This window comes from Lichenostomus cassidix, chromosome 17 (genome assembly GCF_008360975.1).
Source record: "Lichenostomus cassidix isolate B80296 chromosome 17, HeHo_3.0, whole genome shotgun sequence".
In the NCBI taxonomy this organism is placed as follows: domain Eukaryota; kingdom Metazoa; phylum Chordata; class Aves; order Passeriformes; family Meliphagidae; genus Lichenostomus; species Lichenostomus cassidix.
Window position 1 is genome coordinate 6,926,402 of NC_139497.1, and position 23,171 is coordinate 6,949,572.

Consider the following 23,171-nt stretch of genomic DNA (forward strand, 5'->3'; position numbering starts at 1 on the left):
AAATGGCAGCAGACAGACTCCTCTGACAGGGAGGAGAGGAGTTTCAGAGTGATGGGAAAAGCAGAGCAGGAGAGCTGAGTGCCCAGCAGAGCAGTGAGGCAGGCAGGAAAATGGTGAAGAACAGGATGGAAGAAAGCACAGAGAGGAATTTTGACTGCACAGTACTGAGGTGACAAAGCGAATGGAAGCAACTCAAACCAAGGCAGGAACTTGTAGAAACTCCAAAGGAAGGACAAACTTAGGGTTGATCCACAGGGCAGAGAGCCTGGTGCACCAATTCTGTACAAATTCGTCTACCAACTTCCATTTGGCCTTGGATAAAGACTTAGTTCCACAACAGCTATAAAAATGCTTTCCTTGCCTGCTGGGACACCACAGTCCCTGAGGCATGTCCAGAGGGAGGACTTGATGCCTCCTGAAGACAAGTCAGCAATGGAAGAGAGAAGATTTTCCAGATTTGTGTGTCTAAAGCCAGTTGGAATTGGCAGGCAGCTGCAGGAGGCTCCACCTTGGTGTGGAGGAGAGCAGAGGAGAGATGTGGGGAATGAAGATAAACAGAGCAGGAGGAGCTTTGCCAAGTGGTCCAAGGAAAAAGAGGATGATTTGCGTAGCCTGAAGGATGTGCTGGCATATGACAAACTGATAGAGAGCAAATTAAAAAAGGAATAAATAACACTACTAACATACAAGAGGGCTAAAGCTCATGAGGCGGCAAGGTCGAATTCCACATGGAGATATTAGAATGACTTTATTTTTCCAATGTATTTTGTTTTTATCATACCTGCACATTCTGAAAATAAACATAGAAAGCCTTCATTTCAGCCCACCTGGATGGCTTGGCTCCCATGACAAACCTCAAGGAACATCACTTACCTTCCTATTACCACTGTGAACAAACTTGGGTGGTGAACTGTGCTGAAGAGCAGACGTCAGAGAAGTGCTTTAGAAGAACAGGTCGCAAACACTCATAATAAATCAGTTTGGATGCACTTTGGGGAATGTAAATCACTTAAATTATTGAAGTGTCGAGCTGCTGGGACTCGGGCAGGTTGAGAGCTGGTGCTCTGAAAGCCACAGCAGCCCAGAGAGAGGAGGGCAAGGAAAGAAACAAACATATTCGAAATTCAAGCTGCTCCACTTGTGCTGAAGGTTGAAACCATCAGTTGTTTGTGTTTACTTATGAAGGACAGGACTGAAAGGGTTTGGGCTGAAAGGTGAAGGAAGAGGAGGATATAAGGATTGGGCAGTAAAAGGAGAAGTGAGGGAAGCTCTGCAGCAAACCCTGAGTGCAGAGCAGAGAGGGATAGAAGGAAGATTTGTGTGACACGGTGGTGAGGTGGGAGCTACCTCCTCAATTTAAAATCTGCCATGATATGTGTAGGAAGGCACTTTGAAGAAAGGAGATTATCCTCTACATTTTCCTGGAAATGGAGCAAACTGAAGGAGAAACTTCAATCAATTTACTTGCTCGAGCATCAGAAGGGGATGGGGTTGGATTCAGGTTCACTCCTGTGCTGAGCTCAGAGCTGGGTGAGCTCCTCACCTGCCTGCTGGCTCTAATCCAGCTCTTCTGATATTTAAATGCATTCCTCTAATTAATACTTGAATTTATTAATGGCCTGTTATTTTACATTTGTTCTTTCAGCATTGTCCTTTTGATTTAATAGCTCTTTTCCTCCCCTGCTGCTACACCCTGATCTACTTATATGCAACAATCCCTCCTCTCTTTCACCCTTCAGTTTTGCTAAGCTCCTTAGGCAGCTCTTAGAAGAAAAGATCTTCCTTCCCAGACCATAATTTGGTATTCTATTGTTTGAAAAACACCCGTCAAACGTTCATTATTTCCTCCTCCTATTTCCTTGGCAAAAATTCAGAATTCTGAGCAAAACCCACTGTAGCACTTTTTTTTTTTTCTTTTTCTGTCTCCTGCTACCAGCAGCAGCCCAAAGACTGACTCAAGTTACTGTAAGGAGCAGCACAGGTAAACTCTGCAAGCAATTCAGCCATCAGGGGAGTTTAATTCTGCCAGCCCACCTGAAACCTTTTCAATTTGCTTCTCAAACACATTTTTTAAGCAGCAAATCCTGCCTGTGATAAAAACACACAGGTATTATTTGCAAGAAATAGTGTTTATTCATCAAAGTCGATGGGAATTTTTCTGGTTTAGACAGCTCAGGTTCTATCCCTTCCCAGCTGGTGCAGTTCAGGGAGTATCCAGGCACAGATAAATGCTGGACTTTGTTGATATGATATCTTGTGTCTCTCTGTACTTAAGGGCTTTAGAAATTGATTAACTGAAACCCTTATCAGGGAGGTAACTATTATAATACTCATTTTCCTGACGAGGAAAATAGAGCACGGCAAAGCTTAGCGACAGCACAAGGTTACGCAGTGAATTAGTGGCAGCAATACTGATTCCATCTCCCTGGCCTGACCATTAGATACACTCCCTTAATCAGAATCTTCCCCCAAGCCCTCTGCCTAATTTTATGTGCTTTTTTTAATTTTTTTTTTTTTTAATACATTTTGCCCTGCCTTTCTGCATTTTCTAGTCTGGCTGGGAGCTATGGGAGAAACACTGCCTACAAGCAAAAAGTTGGGCTCAGCAATATTTTAAGTATGACAAGGAAAAAGAAAAAAAAACCAAAAAACCCTCCCTGGACGAGCACATCTTCCTAAGATTTTCAGCCTGAAATTGCAGCTTTGGAGAATTGAGCTAAGCTGGGTGCTTTATATGAAGCAAACTTCTTAAGGCTTTGCATTCATGCATTATTAGCAGGTTCATTCTATATCTAAGTTACTTATATGGCTCCTAATTACCACAGGATCTTAATGCCTCTCCTTAATGTGTTTATCCTTGCTGCAGCCCAGTGGTGCAAGAGCTCTGAGCCTCCTGCTCCATGGGCTCATTTGTGCTGCAGAAGACTCCAGAAAATTCAGTTTTTAGAGGGATTTATAGGCTGAGCCTTCCTGAGCCCATGGCAAAAGCAGAGTTCAGGTTATTCCAGGGGCTCAGACTTGTGGGATCTGCAGGCTCTGAGCACCCAGAGATCAGCCAGGCTGCAACGTGCAGATCAGGTATTTCAAAGTGTCTATTTGTGTTTTTGAGAGGCTTAAGTGAGCTGCTTGATTCCACTCGAGAAGTTTGTGGCAGAGAGAATTTCATTTGGAATCATTAAGGATGGGAAAGACCTCCAGTGCTGAGTCCAGCCTGTGCCAAATCCCCACCTTGTCACCAGCCCAGAGTGTCACCTCTGGGGTTGGGGACTCCACCACCTCTCTGGGCAGTCCCTTCCAGGATTTCACAACCCCTCCTGCGATGAAATTTCACCATGGTCCTGTGAGTGCTTTCCTAGTTTAGCAACAGTGACAAATCCTGGCTGAAATTAGAATTAAATACGCAAGGAGAGGTGAAAACACCAGCAGCAGAATTCCTCTTCAGGGCTGAAATGCAGGAAAACAAAAGTTGTAGGACAATATTCTGTGGGTTTTTTCATGAGCCTGAGAAAAGTTTCTTCTTGCTCTCATCTCCTAACTCCAGTTCAATCATTAGAATGGATCTATGAGCAGTAGGTGCTCTGGATTGATCACCTGTACAAGGAGCCCATTTCACTGTGAGTTCAGAGATTGCAGCCCTGTGCCAAAAAGTGCCCTGCACATTTGGATACCTGCAATGTTGCTAAAATCTTAATCTAGTCCTTCTGCCCAGGAGCAAATTCCACCTGTAATTATGAGAACCAGGAATGCTCACCTAGTCCAGCAGTCTGACTACTTGAACATTTGTCTCCATAAGCTCCGCACTTTAATAAATAATTTACCCCCAAAATGCACTTAAATTAGATCCATAACTCTACCACCAGGCTCTGGTGGTGTGAGGAGACCTCCTGACTTTGCTCTGATCATTTATAATGCCGCCATAAGTCATCAGAGGAATTGCAGCATTCTTATTTATAGCGGCGCTTATATTGTTCCTTCCCTCGTTTATTATCCTCATTTGGAATGTCCCCAGCTCGTCAGGAGGGAAAGATGCTGCCCAGCCACCAGCTCAGGCTATTTCTTACCCAGAAATGGGGCCTTCCTGAGGAAGCTGAGATGTTAGCAGGGAGAGGATGGATATAAATTGCCTGGACATCCTGTCCTCATTTCTGCCGCTCCTTGCATTGCGTTTGGGGAGGATTAAGGGGATGGAACAGAGCCTGGAGGTTTGGGTGATCTTTTTTTGCTTCTGCTTTCCATCTTGAGGAGGGCACAGAGCACCCCTGACACTGCACTGACCTGTGAGAAAGCTGCATGGGAAAGGGGACAAGAAATGATCACTTAAAATCACACTTTCCTCTCCTCTCCCACTCTCCCACACGATTCAGGTTAGAGCCAGACCTCTGCAAATACAAATCACGTCCTCATTCCTGCTAGAAGCAGGTTAGAATTAATAAATCAGGGATTTAAAATAAAAAAATAAAATAATAAAAGTGTCAGATTTAAGATCGCCCAGGTATCCCCAATGGTTTTTCTTTCCAGATGCATTATGATAATTTTTAATGACATCATCTCACACTATTTTTACCACAGTTTTTCCTTTTAATGGGTAGAAGATGAGCATGATCTCCAAGGTGAGGTGGGGGGAGCAGAGCCCTGCTTCACTTTATCTCAAACTCTTCATGCAGAATCTAACTTGCAGCAGCTGTTCAGCACCACACACCAGAGCCCAGATCATTAAAAGCACTTAAAAGCTGAGCATTTCAACAGGGAAAACCCATCCCAAACCATTGCACTGCCACTGTCCTGCCCTGCCCAGGGCAGTCCTAAATACTGGGGCAGGATCTTTAAAAGTCCCTTCCAACCCAAACTTTTCTATGGTTCTAAACAAGTAGGATTATCTGTCATAAAGCTTAGGAAAACTCTGCCTTTCTGGTTATTTCCCCATCCTTCTCTTGCCTGAATTTATTCCTGTGGCCCACTGATTTCCCTGCATCTTTACCTTGGACACACCATTCCTGGACACACTCCTAGCTCCCAGGAGGTGTTTTTTGGGGGCTGCAGCCCCAAAAACTGCAGCCCAGGGACAACCTGCCAGAGGGAGCAGCCACAGTGCCCTGGGGTTCCAAAGGGACCTTTCCTACCCCTGCTCTCCCATCTCTGCAATCAAACACTAACCAGAAAGGAGCAGAGAGCAGAACTGAGAAAGGATCAGAGCAGCTAAAAATGGGAATAAAGAAAATGAGGAGGAAGATTTCCTATTCCTGTAGTTTACACTTCTGCACAGAGTTAGTGAATATGTCATGACCATTAGTCTGGATTTTAGGACACAGCAGAATCCCACCAGGAGAGTGGGCTTTAAATCTTGCAGCAGCAACACAGAAAAGAAGTCCTTTTGTAACCCTCTCTCTTCAGAAAATGCATCCACCCGCTGGAATCCGAGGGCCTTTCCAGGTTAATTCAATTATATTTTTATTCTGGAGTTTGAGAACATCAGAGTCGAACTCAGCAGAGCAACCACCCAACCCCTGAAAGCAGCAGCAGACTTTGGGGATTTCACTCTCCTTGCAGAAAAGGAAAAAACCCAGGAAGCAGGGGGATATGTCTGTGCTGCCATGTGGAATCACTGGTTTCCCACTGATCCCCATCAGCCAGCTGAAGCTTTGTTTAAATAAACAGAGATTGAGGCTTTCAGGGGCAATTCCCACTTGTGTTCCCAAGCAGGACACAGCAGGACACAGGCAGAGTAGGACAGGCTTGGAACAGGAGAATCATCCCCCTGCTTTCTCAGGTTCTCCTGTTAATCTGCTCTTTGGGGTTTTTTCAGTGTATTTTTGGAAAATTAGAAGTCAAACTGGGAAGTGAGGCAGTGAAGCAGCCCTTGGCTGTGGGGACACCTGGTCTGAGCAGCTGAAAAAATCAGTCCAGAGAGAGCTACAAATGATGGGAGCTTAGGGAGAAAGCTTTTTAAAAATATATATATCTTGCTGAATATGGCAAATTTGGTGAACTGGGCAAGTGACCATCTGGGATTTTCATGTAAAGATATACATCAGTGAAGAGCTATTCAAATCAGCCCCAAAGCTGGCTGTGTCACACTTCTGATGGCTTTTCTTCTATCACCAAAAAGTAGTGTTATTAAGAACAAAATATCTTGAAAATGTAAAAAAAAAAAAAAAGAAGGGAAAAAAAAAAAAAGAAAAAAAATAAAAGGTAATATAAATAGTAAAAAATGATCCCTTTCAGCCTCCTGTATATCAAAGGGTTTGTTTTGGCCACTTAGCTTGCCTTTCTGTCACTCTCATTAGCTGTGTCTGGGTTGGAGCAGGGCAGACAGAGAGGGACGTGTGAGCTCCACTCCAAGCCATTAATGCCTGTGAAATTGGACAATTGGCTATGCAGACAGCCCTTAGAAGTGTTTCTAGCACTTCTGCTTCTTGGCTGACTACTGAAAACAGGGATGGAAGCAAGAAAATATCTCTATATATGCATCAGAGCTTTGGGGGGAAAAAATAAAGAAAAATCAAAAAAGCCATGAATGTGGGACATGGAAACATGAAACTTCCAGATTCTGCTAAGTCTTTACCCCTTCAGGAGTATTTTTGCAGGTATGGCTCACACCACAGCCCTCAGCTCTTACCCAAACTCCTGATGAAGTTCCACATTGTGTTGGATCAGGTTTAGGAACTTTCTTTACAGAGCATTGCAAACCCAGTGTTTCCATACATCCTTCATTCCTCCAAACAGAGAGCTGATTCCACTTTATGAATGATCTCTGTTTAGACAGACAGGAAAGGAAAAGCAGTTATTGCTTTGCTCCTTTGCTGTCACTGAACCTTCTGTGGATTTCAGTGTTTCCCTCCTGTGATCCATTGCTCCTCTCGTGGTTTCAGCCCAGCCTGGAAAAGGACTGCTTGTGCCATCTTTATCCTCAATATATTAAAGGAATAGACTGAATTCATCAGCTCTTTATGCTTTTACCTCACAGCCTGCTCACTTCAGTGTTTTTTGGATTATGCTGTAGATGTTTAGACTCTGCCCTTGCTTTGCAGGTGAACTTGGCTGGCAGGTACATAGAAATGATTGAAAAGCTCTGGTTTTCCCCCAGAATTGCAGGCTCTTTTTGTCTATTCATCTGTCAATAGGTGCATTTTCTCTCTTGCTAACATGGAATATCCAGACAGGGTGACATTTTTTTTTTCTCTGAAACATTACCCAGCCAAATCCTGCAATAAATAGCTGTATCTTCAGAAGACTTTGAGATACTGATTGTAGGACTCTTGAAAAATCTCTCTGCAAGGAGCAAAGGGTTTGAAATCACGACTGTGATTAAGCAATTGACATCCTGTTCTCTGGTTTGGGGCACAGAAGTGCAGGGAAAAAGTGCCATACCTTGTTATAAGAGCTGTTCAGTGATCAGACCTGCACAGGTTTTTTTAGATGACCTAAATTTATATTTAAAATCATTAAATTTCCCTTACAAGATGAGCCAGCACAGGGTGTGTGCAGCACAGGGAGGGCTGTGATGGGCATGGGCTCAAATACAGCTGCAGGTTGTGCCCATCAGGCCACCAGGAGGGATTTGGGGCACAAATCTACAGCCCAGAGCATGTGGTTTGTGGTGGGATGACAACCAAGGGGCTTGGGAGGTTTCCCTGTGAGTGCTGAGCCATCTCAGAAATCCTGCCCAGCAACAGAAGCCTGACAGCAAACTTCTCTGCCCATGGGAAAGGTACTTCCAGCCTCACTTGCTCCTTCTCTAAACCTTGAAAATAACATTCACCACCTCCTCTCTCCTCAGGTTTTTGGGGTTTTTTTTGTTTCAAATCTCCCTGGGTTGCAGTGGGGTCTGATTTCACTCAAACTCTTGCCTGTTGTGGAGTGAAATTTGAGCTGACAAGAGGGTAGGTTTTCCTTAGAACGTCTGTGTTACCCTCTAGTCAGCAGGAATGAAATTGTCTGACGATGCCCTCCCCTCGGGGACCTCTCTGAAAATGAGATGGATCTCTCACGAGGACCTCTCAGCAAGCACAACTGAAATATCTTTGTGACTGCAGCAGCTCTGTAATGAATGAATTAATTGATTTCACCCTCAGCTGCTTCTTCATCGACCCTGCTGGCCCCACAGTGGGGAAGGAGCTTTGTTCCAGTTCCAGTTTCCCTCAAAGCCCTGTTCTATTTAAATTTTATGAAAAAGCTTCAGGGCTCAAGATGGGAATCCCAAAACCTTGGTTCTGGATGGCAGCCAGATGGGTCATCAAACCCCACAGTGAGCTTGGACAGAGGGATGGGAACTCCACCTTTCAGCCACCCTCAGGGGTTTTGCTACAGCTGGAAAGTGGGTCTGGAAAGTTTGATGTCCTAACCATGCATCTATCTTGATATATGGAATATTTTTAATTCATTTTTCAAGGGACCATTTGAATGTTCAAAATGCTGTTGTTCTACCTCTAGCAAAAATTGAAGATTTTAAAGTTAAAGTTTTAAAATTCAATACTTAAATTCAATACTTAAACAAAAGTACTGAGTTTCCTGACTTTGTCAAGTGGACACAGACATTTCACAGAAGTGAAATTATCTCTTCTCAGTTCTGGACACAGAAGAAGAATCAAGTCCAAACTCCTTTGCTAAGGGACTACAGAAGAATCTTAGGGAGAACTTTGTAAAGAAGCTTCAGATACCTTTGCACAGCTGTTTTTCATGTCTCAGGCCTGTCTTCACTCCTGTTTTTCCCTTATCCTGTTGCTTTCCTGAGCCAGCTGGACATTGGAGGGCCTGTCACCAGAGCTGCTGTGGAGGACAGGCTTTGTCCCAGTGTCACATGGGAGCTGGGAAAACACTAATGGGATGTCCTGGTGATGTCTGATGATTTTTTGCCTTTTTTTTTGTATACCCTTCTATACATTTTAATACCCTTTGTATATTCTCTGTACCCTTTATACACTCTTTGTACCCTTAGCCTATACACTTGTAATTTTTGTAGTTTGATATTCTGGCTTAGTTTTGGGGTTCTGCAAGGCAGAAAAACCAAACAGTCACAGCAGGAGGCCAGAGAGTTCTATATTATCTCAAAACTTGAGGCTTCAACCTTGGTTGAAACCTCCTCTCTGGAACATATTTTGTAAACTGGACTCTAGCCTCATTTGGGAGGAGAATTCTTAAAATAAGAAGACATTACTTCATTTATTAAACTTCTTATTGGAGAATCTTAGACAGATATGCTCATTTGCAAGGTCCATAAGACTGTATACACATTATACAGTGTGTGCATCTCGGTGTGCTCCACCTTGAAGAGCTGTGCACCTAAAATCCTATTAAATACCGAGGTAAAAGCCTTTTATCCCTTTAACCATGTCTGCCTCACAATTCTAAAGCCAACCGAAAGGCAACACTGGTGAAGGAGGGAGGGGAAATGCCAGAATTACCCACAGCCTACCCACATCCATTCTGTTTGCTTCCTCCTGATCCTTTTCCAGCTGTGCCACCCCCAGTGAGGCTCAGATTCAGCATGCAGAGCAGAGCAGCCAAGCCCAGCTCAGCCCCCAGAGCTGCCCCGAGCAGACATCAGCTCAAAATAGCAAAGAGCTGCTCCTCAGCCTCCCTGAAAAACTGCCCAGGCTCCTCTCACTCCTTCTCCTCACTTCTTTTTCTGCCGTGTTTCACTTTGCAGGAAGAGAATTGTTTTGACTGTATCTTCCTTGTAGACATTAAATACCTTTCAAAGCAAGGTCATAGTCCCTGGAGCTCTGACAGCACATGGAGATAACAGCTCAGGCTGGGATTGCTGCCCTCTGTGCAGGCAGGGAGCTGCTCCTCCCTGTCACTGGGATCTCTCCCGGCTCAGCATCCTCTGTTTGCACAGCAGGAACAGATTTTGGGAGCTTTCTTGTCCTTCCTGTGGTGCTGGATGGGTCAGATCTCCCAGGTAATGCATGGGTTGGGTTCTTTGGGTCTAAAATGCAGCCACAGGTTGTTGTTTCTAAGGAGAAATGAGGCATGGAGAGGCACAGCTTGGGAACAGGAGCAGCAGGCAGAGCCTGGACAAGCCACTGCAGAGCCAAGAGGCTTCCTGGCTCATCTTCCCACGTCACACTGGAGGTTGGGATAGAGGAAAAACACCTGAGTTTACTTCCAGCACCTCTCCCTGTTCAACAGGTGACCTTTTCAGAGCTCTGGAGCTCCAGGGAGAGGCAGCCTGGGGGTGGTGCCTGACAAATGACATTGGTAATGAGGGGAGGGATGGCAGCTCTGGGGAGTCAGCAATGCTCCAGAATTCTCATTAACAAGGGAAATGTTGGCTTTGGCTGCCATGCTGAGGAGGGGTAGCAGGGCTCACCGTGGGGCTGGCTGGAGCCCTGGGAATGGTTTGTCCCAGCTGGGAAAGGCCAGCCTTTTCTTTTTACATACTCTTTTATATATTTTCTATACTCTTTTATATGTTTTCTGTACCCTTTACACACTCTTAGTACCCTTAGCCTACATGCTCTTAATTTTTGTAGTCCGATATTCTGGCTTAGTTTTGGGGTTCTGCAAGGCAGAATGACCAAACATTTACAGTAGGAGGCCAGAGATGCTATCTCAAAGCTTCTCTCTGGAACATATTTTGTAAACTGGGCTCTCTCCTCATCTGGGGTGGGATTCTTTAGAATAAGAATCATTGCCTCATTTATAAAGTTTCTTATTGGGGGATTCTAGACAGATATGCTAATTTGCAAGGTCTATACACATTATACAGGGGTGCATCTCGGTGTGTTCCACCTATAAAAAACTGTGCACCTCTTTTAAATACTGAAGTAAAACCCTTTTATCCCTTTAACCATATCTGCCTCATAATTCTAAGACCGAAAAACAACCACGTAAGCCCTGACTAACTCCAGGAAGGAACCATCCAGCTCTGGATCCATCACCTGATCCATCAGAAAGAGTTTGCAACCTGACTGATCCTCACTCTGCCCCCCAGCAAGGCCTGAGCAGGGTGGATGCAAACAGAGCTGAACGGGCTGGGAGCAATGCCTGCTTGGATTACACCACACAGCAAATACACAATGACAAACCAGGACTGCCTTTGGATCTGCAGCTCTAGGTAGCTCAGCTTCTTCTGCATTGCTTGCTGCTGGGAATGGTCAAACCAGATGAGTTTTGGTTGAGCAGCTCGTGTGTTGGGAAAGTTTTCATGATGGAAAATGCAATTCATGAATTGTGGGTTTTTCTGACTGGATAAAAAGTTTGCAAACAGATCTGTGTGGCTTGAAACCTCTTCCTGGATTGTGGTTGTTCTAAGATGAAATAAATCTATGAAATGTTCAACTCAAACTTCAAGGCACTTTTTCAGCACAACTCCTCCTGCCCCCTCCCATCAAGGAGGTAGAGGGTTCTTGGTGACATAGGTAGTCAAGGGCTCTTGGTGACATATCTGCAGATTATTTTTTTCTTTTAAAAAAGCCACAACCATTTTCTATGTTGGTTTTCTATGGAAGATAGGAAACCAAGGAGTTTTCCTCACTGGCTCTAAATAAAATTCTCCCCAATTCCCACAGGTGACCAAGGTGTGTAGGTATCATCCCCTTCCCACATTCCCTATCCTGGATCCCAACTTGAGGGCTCACAGATTCTTTTCTCAACACTGAAAAGATGCAGCTGATTCCTTCCTCCTTTCCCTTTCATTGTCTCTGCCTTTTGGGGCACAGCCAGCACCAGAAGGAGAATGAAACGGAGTGAAAAAAGCTTTTTTTGCCTCTTGCCAGCTCAGTTGGAATCAGGAAGCACTGGAAGTCTCCCAACTGAGTCCAGCTCTGGAAGGCCTCCAGCCCATTTTGTCAGGGCCTGAGGCTCCAGGGGTTCTGCAGAGTGGAACTTCTGGGAAATGCAACACACAACCCAAAGATTTCAGCTGTGTGAGCGAAGCAGAGCTGATGGGAACTGGAAGAGTGTACACCTGACTGGAAAAAAAAAATTAGTCCGGAAGGTCTGGATTTATATATTCTCCTACTCTCAGGCTCAAGTTCATTTGTGTGAATGCTGCTAAACTTGATTACATCAACTCGATTATGAATGAATTTAGGAAAGCCATGGTTGTGTCTCTGCTCTGAATTTGCTGGTGAGGATGAGGAGGAGCAGAGAGCAGGAGCACTGACAGACTGACCTACACACCAGCACAGGGCACTGCACATTAATGCATCCACAATCTGGATATCCACAAATCCTCACACACAGATCTCCAATTAGCTCCAGACCTGAGACCATGAAGGCTTTTCCAGATCTCCAAGTGTATTCCTGCCATTCCAAACAGCACAGTTCTTTGTGTCCCAGAGCTCTGAGCAGCCAGGGAGGCTGTGCTGGTGCCATGTGCAGGCACAGAGCACACACAGACCCTTCAGATGGCCTGAAGAACTGCAGGGAGTTTTTATTCCCCCAGCAGCCAGTTTTTATTCCTTGGCACTGTCAGCTGCAATGGGGATTTAACAGAAGTTCAGGGTTTTGGTGGTTTTAGCTGCTGACAGCTCCCACTGTCTTTCTAATCATGGTTTGAATCCTTGCCCAGCCCAGCCAGGAAGGCTCTGGAGCTTCACCCAGTGAGCAGCCAGACAGGACTTGAGCACAGGGGAGCCTGGAGGTGGCAAGGGATGGATGGCATGTGCACCTGATGGGACTTTTCCATCCTGTTGCTGTCCTGCCCCCAGGAATTTGGGTCCCACTCCCACCTCCAGCCCCACAGCTGAACTGGCCTTTCATGCCAGGATAACTCGTGGTGATTCCTGGACAGGCTTACCTAAAACAGAGGCTAGACAAAGTTAAGAGTATAAAAAGCAATAAGATTCATTAAAGGCCTTTAGGTATGTTTAGGGCAGGCAGAGCCTACTTGAAAGGCTACACCCAAAATGGGCAGTGAGTCACAAGACCTTCACAGTGTATAAGTTCTGTCTATTAACATATTGAACCTTAATCCTCCAATTACACCTTCAGGTGATGATGTCAATTACTCCAAGTTTGCTGCCTCAGTTCACTGTTGTTTACATATTTTGGGGCTCTGAGGCAGCAAAGTGTCCTTGGATCTTGAGTTTTAGAGGAATTATTTTGTCTAAATATCCTGGGAACAGAAGTTTTAACCCCCTAAGTGGAGTCCAGAGTCACACACTAAAACTACAGATACACGAAAAATATAGAAGCTAAAATTCTAAAGCATCAGGGGCAGCACTGATTGCACCTGAATTGCCCCACGTGGCAGAGACAGGATGCGTGCATGTTTTGGTTCAAGCAGGATCACCCTGTGCCAAGGCTGCCTCAGCAGAATATTTGGATCCAATTCCTGCCCTCCACTCCCATGGGAGATCCACTCCCAGCCCCTTCCTGTGGCCATGGTAACAAAGAGAAGTCCTGTTCACTGGGCACTCTCCATCCTATTGATTCCTCAGGAGATTTATGGCAGAGACCTGATCTCAGTGAAGGAGCTAAATCCAATTCACTAAGGAATTACAAGCCTGTCCGATCAATAATCTATTTATCTCCTTCACTTTGCCATCTTTAAACACTCCAGCCCTGTCAAAAGAAATTGAAAGCTTTTTAAAAATAAAATCATTGGACTCTGGAATGGCTCTGCTAAGGCTTCTGGAAAGCATCTTAAATCCAGGATGGATCCAGTTCAGATCCAGCACTTAGGAGAGATCTGTCATAGCTCCAGTGAGTTGACAGCAATCCAGCAAGGGATAGCAGGGGATGCTGGCACTCAGCAGAGACAGAATCCAGCCCAGGAGATCCCAGTGAGGACACAGAATGTGCAGGAGACACCACTGGGACATCAGTGCCAGGAAGGGATGCGGGTGACACAGCAAGGTGACTTCCACTGTTTGCTCTGTCGGGGCTGAAGCACAAGGAAGGATCACACAGACTCTGCTGCTCTGGCAGAGCCTAGGAAAGACTCCTGTGCAGGTGTGAGGAGCTCAGAGTGCAGAATGAAGTGTCAGCCCCACCTGGAAATGCATTGCAGAGACCCCTGGAGCCACAGGCTGCGTTTGTTGATGCCTTGAGCACACCGTGGAGTTGAACTTAATCAGCATGTGGCTTCAGAAGCAGCCATGGTGTCTCCCAAGGGCACGGTGGGCTCCATCCCAGAAATAATGTTGGTTTTCAGCTCTCATGCAGCACTTCTAATTAACAGATAGTAAAGCAGTTTGCATGGGAGCAAACCCAGGCAGAGAGGAGACAGGATGAGCTGGGAGCCAGTGACAGGAGCAAGAGCAGAGCCTCTTTGAAGGAGTTTCCATCCTTTTCACAGCTAATTTATCTGAGAGATGCAGATTACAAGCAAAAGGGAACTGCAGGATCAGCTCATACACACAAACCACCTCCATAGCATGAGCTCCTTGCCAAAGCAATATCTGTGCCCACAATTAAGCCTTTCTCCAAACCAACTCCTAAACAGAATATTATTTGCAGTCCCAGTGGGACTGAGCTATATATTCTGCTGGCCAAAAGATGGGATTTTCTTTTTCTTCGTGCAAAATTGGGGAATCACAACCACAATTTCTGGAGAGCAAACTTGATGTTCACACCTGGAGTCAGGGATGTGTGGGGATGGAAGAAGTTCTGCTGACATTAATGGTGTTGCACTAATGCCTGTGGGGGATTTCAGCCCTCTTGCCTGTGGGATATTTGCTCCCCAGATTGCCCCATTTTTAATAGATTCCTGTACCTATTTTTCTGAAATGGGACTCCAGCGCTGAAGCTGGAAGGGGATAAAATTCTCTGGAGCGGGAGAGGGACCAGTTCTTCTCACTTCAGAGGTTAATGAATGGAGTCGTTAGGATAATTAACGTTTTCCTGATGAATGAGTCACTCTCTGAAGCAGTTTCTGTGCAGAGGCAGAGCCCTCTGGAGAGGTGACACCTCCCTTGCAGAGGTGGCTGCCTTGTCCTGACAGCCCTGCTCTTGGAGCAGCTCCCGTGCATCTGCCTCTGCAGCAGGGGATTTGTGTTCCTGCGGGAGGGAAACCTCCCAGCCAAGAGTTTGAGACACTCCAGGCTGCCAGCTGCTAGGATTAAGCTTTTTTCCCCAAACAGAATTAACACTTCCAGCTCTGACTTGGAGCACCTTGGCTGTCCCTGCCCTGAGCCTGTTTCATCACCACCAGCTCTGCCAAAAGGCCTCACTTTTCATCTTCTGAAGAACCATCTGTCCTTGTCCTTGAATCCCTTCTCCTTGAGACTTTTCCTGCCTTCTCCATCCCCCAGTTTTACTCCAGCCCTGACCCCAAGAGTGTGTATTGATCCCAAGCCTGACTTGAATCACACTCCTTTTTTTTCTAAAGAGCACCACTGCAGCACTTCACTAAAGAGCAAATGCCCTTGTTGTTCTCTTGTTATTGGAAGTGTGAGAAAGCGCGTGGTGACCATGCCAAAAAAATCACTAACCTTTCCGTGGCGGTTTGTACAGCACAGTGAAACATTGCAAAAAGCTGCCGTCACACAAGGACTTTCTCCCCTGGCTGCAGGCACATTTGAACTGTGATTTCCAGGGGGTGGAAAGCTGAGTGATTTCACAACATCGTTCCTGAAATAATCCTGCTAAAGTCAAGAGGGCTCCTTGAGCAGAGCCCCTGGAGCCCTGCAGAGCTCGGAGTCACGGCAAGAGCTCCGTGTCCCACACAGAGGTTGAGGTGAAGAAAAGGCCCTTTCTCCCCTTTGGGGTGAATTTGGCACCTCTCAGATCCCAGGCTGTCATTCTGCTCTGGCACGAGGCATGAACTTCATCACTGAGAGTTTCTGGCAGAGTGTTTTAGGGAAAGGATTTAGTATCGACACCTCGGATAGGATGAAGATATCCTGTAAAAGTGGGTGAGCCTTGGGTTTTTCTGGTCAGCTCTTGTCAAGCAGGAGAGAGCAGAATCGAAAACTTGACCTTTTTAGTGAAAAATGAATACTACAGCATCCCGCCGTTTCGCAGGGGGAAAAACGTAGAAGTAATTTAGAAATCTTGAAGTGTGGCAAAGCAGGATTGTCACCCCTCAGCCTGTAGTTCTGCAAAGCTGTGGGATTGGAGCTCAGCTTCTCCCCTGCCTCACCCACGAGCAGTCAGTCACCTCTGCCCTCTGTGCTCAGCCTTCAGTCCTCACTGCCCTCTCCCCTCCTGCCCCATTCCTGATGTGTTTACAGCTCGGCCAGTCCCCTCCTCGGACACTCATCCATCTCCACGTGGCCTTTCCTCCTGTCCATTTAAATGCCGCCTGTGATTTATGGCCCAGCAGCTCCCAGCACATCCCAGCTGTGTTATATGGCACTGGCGTAATGCACACTCCCCTCTGCCACAGAGGAGGCAAACACTGCTAATTTATGCCTGGTTTTTTCTGTTTGGTTGTTTTTGTTTTTTGGTTTGTTTTTTTTTTTTTCCCTGGCATAATTCTGACTTTAATGCTCCATCTCCACCACATCAATATCCTTTGACCGCCAGCGAGCGAAAACAAAAAGTAAATATTTCATTTCCCATCCTCTCCCCTCCTAAAAGGTTTTGCCAGAGCTGGCTCACCCGGCATGGCCCGGGGTGACACAAATGGGAAGCGACTGTGGGCTGCCACAGGGGTGCTCTGTGGGGAGGGCAGAGCCCACAAGTGTCAGGTTTCTGGGATAGCCGCTAGCTAGCGGTGCATGAACAGAACAAATGCAAACATCTCCTGCATCAGGTTAAATTACTGGCCTGAGCTAATCCCAGGCTCCAATCCATCGCTAATTTATCAGTCTGCTGTTGCCATTTGCTGCGTGGAGCTCTGTTCTGAGAGCACATCAAAGTGCTCCAGGAAATGGGAGTATAAAAAAAAAAAAAGGAGACAGAGAGAGGAAGAGAGGAAGAAGGGTAACAAAATATTATGCAGAAAGGCTAAAATAAATCTCTGGCCAGGGGCACTGACAAAATCTCTTGGCAGCTGGAGGGATTGGTATCCTGCTGGATCCAGGACATCTGCTATGAGGCTTTGGCTGACTGAGGAGGATGGAGATTCTCACAGAGCTCCCCATGCTGATACACAAACCCTCTAGTTCTGCGTGCTCTTCACATCTCCCTAAAATCGTGGGTCAGGGAAAACCCACTTCACTATCCCTGATTTTTTGGAGAGAGGATAGAAAGACAGTGCTGTTGCTGAAATCCCAGTTCAGCCCAGGTCTCCAGAGGGCTGGAAACACAGAATAACATTCCACTAATCCAGTCAACCCCAGATTCTGTACCTTATCTTAGTCTGGAAAGAGACCTGAGGTGACTGGGCAGACTCTCTACAGAGCAGACCTTTCTGCACACACAGCCTGTGGATTAGAAAACTCCAGCCTCTCAAAAATGTCACTGTTCTGGGATTATCCCACGGCCAGGGACTCCCTGCACCCCTGTGGGTGTCACTGAGGTGCTGAGCAGTGCTGAAGGAGGGTCACAAACCAGGATAAACTTTGATTTCTCCCTTCCCTGCTGAACACTGAGCAACAGCCAGAGTCTCCTCTGGAAATCAGGTTCCTACTCTGGAGCTACTTGAGATCATAGTTTGTTTTCCTCCAAAAAGAACTGTTGCAAGACAAATACCTCTCTGCAGACGACTGAAGTAGGTCACATTAGGCAGTGCTCTGGAGAGCCTGTCTGACACTTCCCCATCAGCAGCAAGCACTGCTCTGCTCGTTTCTTTCCCTTTTCTCCCTCTCTCCCCCATCCCTCTAACTCCATGAAAAAAGGGGACTCTGTGAAGGGGAAACATCTCAAGGAAAATCCGTGCTCTGCTTTGGCAGCTGGAAGAATCAATGCTAGCACTGACTGCAGACAGCGACTTGCAGTGGCACACCATCATCAGCCAGGCAAAATCCTGCTGGCCTTGAGCAGAGCAAGGCAGAGCTGGGCAAGGATGGAGCCCTGTGGCCCCCAGGGAGCAGGACTGTGGTATAAGGACTGTAGAATAAGGTCAAACATTATTTAAGTGACAGGCATCAGGCACTGGAGGGATTTTATTTGCTGTTCTCTAGAGCTACTGGACAGACACAAAGGGTCCTGGGGGCACCCAGGGACATCCCAGCTGGGCTGCTGACTTTCCCCAGGCTGGAAGAGTGGTCCTATCTCCTCCCTGAGGGCTCTCCCAGCTCCAGAATCTGCTCTCTGCCCCTTCTCCCTCCCACTGCCAGCTAATAGGATGACTAACCCACAATTTGACTCCCTATTTGTTTTCCCCCACTTGGGAGTGATCCAGTGGCACCTCCAGGCAGCCCAAGGCTGTAATGCTGCAGGGATGTTGCACCCCAAAAGCTACTCCAGAATGAGTGGCAGTTAAATACAGCTAATTATTTCAGTTTAGAAATCAGCAGCCGGCTCCCCACAGCCCACAGGATGGGCAGATAAAGCAGAGTTTGTGTGATTAAATGATAAAATCTGAACATCACAGAGGAAGCTGACCCAGGCACGGAGTTATAATTGGTCAGAAAAAAGCAACAGGAGATTTTTTTTTGCTCTCCATTGGGTACTCTGCAGAGCTCAGGCAATAAACCCAATCTCCTCTCCCTGCCAGGCTGTAGCATGGTGAAGCCCCAGTCCATCCCTGCATCCAGCATTCCCATGGCATTCCTGACAACAGAGGGTCACAGAAATGGTGTTTAAAGGCTTAGAGCAATAGGACAGAGTGATCCCAGAGCCAGCAGCTCTCAGGCTCTCCAGTGGGACAGAGAGACAAAAACCTCAGGACCTCCTGCCTGCAAGAAGGACCACAGCTACAGTGGTGTGTGCTGCTCCCAACAATCATCCAAAATCCATCTGGGGACTGTCTGGTCTTGAACAAGGCTCTGCAGCTCCAGCCCTCGAGGAAATGCAACCAGGATTATCCTAACAAAGAGCAAAATGAATTCACTGGCTTGATGCTGTTTGAATTTTGAGAGAATTTCATTCTGGATGTTTAGGAAGCTTCTGTTTCTTGCAGATGAGCTCCATGGGTTGCCAAATGTATGTCCTCTCAGAGGGAAAAATGAGATTTATTTCTGTTACAAACCTACAGGACTTGTTTCAGTTTTACATATTTCCTTTCTAAACGGGAGCATTTTAGACGAGAAGAAAATGCTCCAAAAATCCTTCCCGAGAAAGTGATCCTGAAAATGTTTTGATCTGATTGATCCATCAAGCAGTGTCTGAGGAAAAGGAAAAGATGACAGCTGCTCCTTTTGTTGCCTGCTGTTCTGATTAGCCTCAAATAAGATTCTCCTGTCACCCCTGGCCCTCCAGACAGGGAATGCACAGAGCTCTGCAGGCTCTGCTCACACCCCATGTGGGAGCAGATCTCCTTCTGCTGGCAGGAAAAGATTTCTTTTTGCCTAGGACTGTCTGGAAAACCACAGTTGGACTTAAATTCAGAATAAAAGCTCTGTCACAGCAGAGAGGCACAACCACCAAAGCCAGCAGTGTCCTCACCTGAATTAATGATGCAGGGCAGGCTCTGGGAGAGAGAAAAAGGATTTCTCTAAGAATAAACCTTCACACACCTTTGATGGTGTTGTGTGATAGGAACTGCAGATTCCCCTGCACCTTTGGGATCCTTACTATGCATTTGGAAGAATTTTTCTGTCACTGGGAGAACATAAAATCCTCTCCTAGACATTTGCAGGCAGTGAGACTTCCTGTCTGAGCTCCCTTTTCTAGGCAGATGATCCAACTGATGGGAATTACAGATTGGTTTTTGGTGCCAGAAGGGCTGAACAAAGGCCAGAATGGAAGAACTCAGCCACATCCCCCAGTGAGAAATAAGTTTGGCTCCAGCTCCAAACTCTGCTGCTCAGGTCCATCCATGGCACTGAGGGTAATCAGACAAGGAGTTTGTTGGAATCTTAATCCACCAAAAAAAAAAAAAAATTGAGAGGCAGAGCTAGTGGCTAAATAATCCCCACATAAGAGCTGAATGGGAGAACTGAGCTTCCAAACATTTCCAATTAAATGAAAGAGTCAGGGCAGCGCCTGGGGTGACAGGGAGGGGACAGAGGGCTGGGGGGCTCTGAGGGCAGCTGGGACAAGAACTTCCAAGGCTGCATTTCTGCCTCTCCTCTGCTTGTGTCAAACACAGGCTCAGCATGGTGAAATGTGGTCCTTAGAGCTTCATCTTCACCTCAGTGCATCTGTTCAGCTGAGAACAGGGGTAGCTATTTCATCCCAACCCTGCATGGATGGAAAGGACTTTTCTTTGCTCCCTTTCCTTCTTTGTACCTCTTCTCCCACCCAGGAGCAGAGGGAGATTTGTTTACTGGCTGGAATGAAACCCAGTTAATGATGAAGCCCATGGCTAAAGCCTGTGGACATCAGGGCAGCCTTAATGAAATTTCTGTGCCTGAAACACATTAGTAGGCACGAGCTGAGAGTGGAAAAAAGATTAGGCTGCCGAAGAGCTGGCAGAGCTGGAGCTTTCAGAGTGAAAATCAGCAGAGAGAGCAAGGGAGAAAAAGGAGCCAGACACACAAGGGGCTGCTCTGGCTGTGCTAACTCCCTCTGCCTGAGCCACCAATGCTGCTCATGCCTGGCCTTTTCCCAAATCCCTTCTGATCTCCAGCCCTCCCTGTGGGCCTGCAGAGCCCTTACATGCTCCCGTGGAGCTTCCATCCTCACTGGCCTGCACCAGAGCTGGCACAGACAATGGGATCCTGTGATGATAAAGGCAATAACCTGCTGGTTGTTTTGTCAGGCAGAGGAGCCAAAGCTCTGGGAGATCTGTAGAGATTTAGATTCACTTGAAAGGGAGGCTTGCGTGCTTTTGCTTGATTTCCATCCCAATTCCATCCTGGATTTTGCTCCATTTCACACTTGGGCAGCAGAGAGGCCCAAGGGCCGTGTTTGTGTGAGGAGCAGAAGGGAGGTCAGAGCCAGGGAAGCCCTGGGGCTGTGGTAATGTCTCCCTGCAGACAGGCAGTGAGCAGATGGCACCTCAGAGCCCAGCAATGTGCTCACAGCAGCAGCTTTGGTGACCCTTCAGCTGGTGACATCACACCAGTCACCTCCCAGACTGACAGAGGGGACAGGGGACAGGAACAGGGCTGGGAGCTCCCTGCAGTGCAGGAACAACTTCAATGTTGTTCACTCAGAACTTCAAAGCCCAGGCTATGCCCCCAGAGCCAGGGAGCCAGCCAGGATCAGGAGTGGAGCACCCTGCTTGAGTGGAGCACCCTGTTTCCCAGACACCTCTGTGCGAGTGGCTCCAGAAATGCATTCCAACATGCATCTGGGAATTTGCTGGGAATTGATGGCTTCTCCATCTGCCACACAAGGAGATGTGACTCCCTTTGTGCCACCAAGCCCTGCTGGCTCCTCTGGCTTTGCCCAAATCCTCCAGGGACCCTGAACTGCTGGGGTTTGACAGCCACAGGCTGCACTCTGGTAGCAACTTTAACCCTGAGTGTGGAGGGACAGGACAGGGGGGAATGGTTTGAAACTGCCAGGGGGCAGGTTAGATGGGCTATTGGAAGGAATTCCTCCCTGTGAGGGTAAGGAGGCCCTGGCCCAGGGTGACCAGAGAAGCTGTGGCTGCCCCTGGATCCCTGGCAGTGTCCAAGGCCAGGTTAGACAGGGCTTGGAGCAGCCTGGGAGAGTGGAAGGTGTCCCTGCCATGGCAGGGGTGGGATGGGATAATCTTTAAGGTCCCTTCCAACCCAAACCATTCTGGGACTCTGATTTGCACAATTTTTCTCTGCCTTGCACTGGTTGTGGCCATCAATCATAGCACTGAAAAACCCTTTAAGATCTGTTGCCTTTCTTTAAAAAGCAATGAATAATTATCAAACCATTGCAGGATTGGTCCTTCGGTTGCTCTATTTTTCTTTAATTCCAGCATAAGCTGGCTCTGACTGTCTCCCAGAAGACAAACGTTTGACTTTTCTGCTGTGCCCTTTCAGATGCGTTACAGACTTGTGATCTTGTCTGTGCTCTTAATGGCTTTGTCAAGAGATCATTTCTGCTCAAACCTTGTTAGTCTTAATAAAGATTAAATAAAGCCATAAATACTTTTGTGGTTTCCTTTTTGCTGGGCTGTAATTTGACTAACAAATTAAATTAATTTGGAAGCTAATAATTATTTGGTTAGAAGTCAATGGGAGGAAGTTTAAGTTGAAAATGGACTTTTCATGGAATGAAAAGAGATACCAGTTCTTGGAAATACAAACTGAATGTGGGAAGCAGGATGAGTGACATTTTGAAAATCCTTTCTCATTAACTGGCTTTAGCTTTCAGTATATGTCATTTTTATCCCCATTTGTAAAGCTAATATTTCTCTCTGTCACATCTGTTGGGCAGACAAATCCACGAAGCCAGAAAATGTTGATGATGGAGTCACAAAAGCAGGGAGATCATGGGAAAGATAACAATCCATTTCCAAAGCTTGAATCCCAGAATGAGTTACTTTCCCTTGTGATCTCCAAATTCACATGCAGGAAAACAATGTTCCTGCTGTGCTGCTACAGAGCATTTTGTGATCTAAATGGAGAGAGTGTTTTGGCACTCTGTTTTCATTTATTAATTGACTCCTCTCTCACTTAAGATAGGGATTGGAGTAGTTTGTGATAAATGGATTACACAGTGCTCTTTGTTTCAGTGCAGCTCCTGTGAAATAAATGCAAATTCCTCCCCACAGCCCCAGCAGCACTGCAGCAGGTAAAGGTGGGCAGGGATTTGGGTGTTCCAGGGATCTGGGAGTCCTTTCCTCACCAGCACTGATGTTTAACTCAATAATTACCTAACAAAGTGAATAAATACCTCATGGGGCACAGCCCAGAACCCACCACTCCTTTTCCTGCCTGAGTTGCAGTAATTCAGTCCTGGGAAGGCTCACTGAAGTCACTCCCACATACTTTGCACTTCCTGGCTTCAGCAGGAAGGATGGAGAGTCTCCAGTTTGTGCACACTGCTCAGGATCCTGCCTGGAAGGGAGAATTTCCTGCTGGGACACATCTCCCCACCCAGTATGGGGAATGGCATTGAAGGTTTTCCTTTCCCCAGGGGATCATTTCCACCAGGGAAGAGGTCTCAGTAGCTTTTTCAGACAAAAGCAGGGAGCCTTGCACAAAGCTCTGGCCAGCACTCCCATGTGGGATTGCCAAGAGGCCTTTGGACTCTAAACTTGCCCAGAAATTCCCATTTCTTGGTACTGCTCACAGGTTTCCCGTTTTAGCACTGGTATTTTAGACCCAAGCTCCAAAACACACAGTCCAGTTCACTTCAGG

The 23,171-nt window shown here is 46.6% G+C and overlaps 1 long non-coding RNA gene across 1 annotated transcript in view; it reads right to left on the reverse strand.

Annotated features, from left to right (window-relative positions):
* The window catches only part of LOC146429968 (uncharacterized), a 129,958-nt gene that overhangs the window by 57,481 nt on the left and 49,306 nt on the right, over positions 1–23,171 (reverse strand). Inside the window, exon 2 of the long non-coding RNA XR_014855425.1 lies at positions 6,617–6,751. This is a non-coding gene — a long non-coding RNA (uncharacterized LOC146429968). The remainder of the gene's footprint in view (positions 1–6,616; positions 6,752–23,171) is intronic.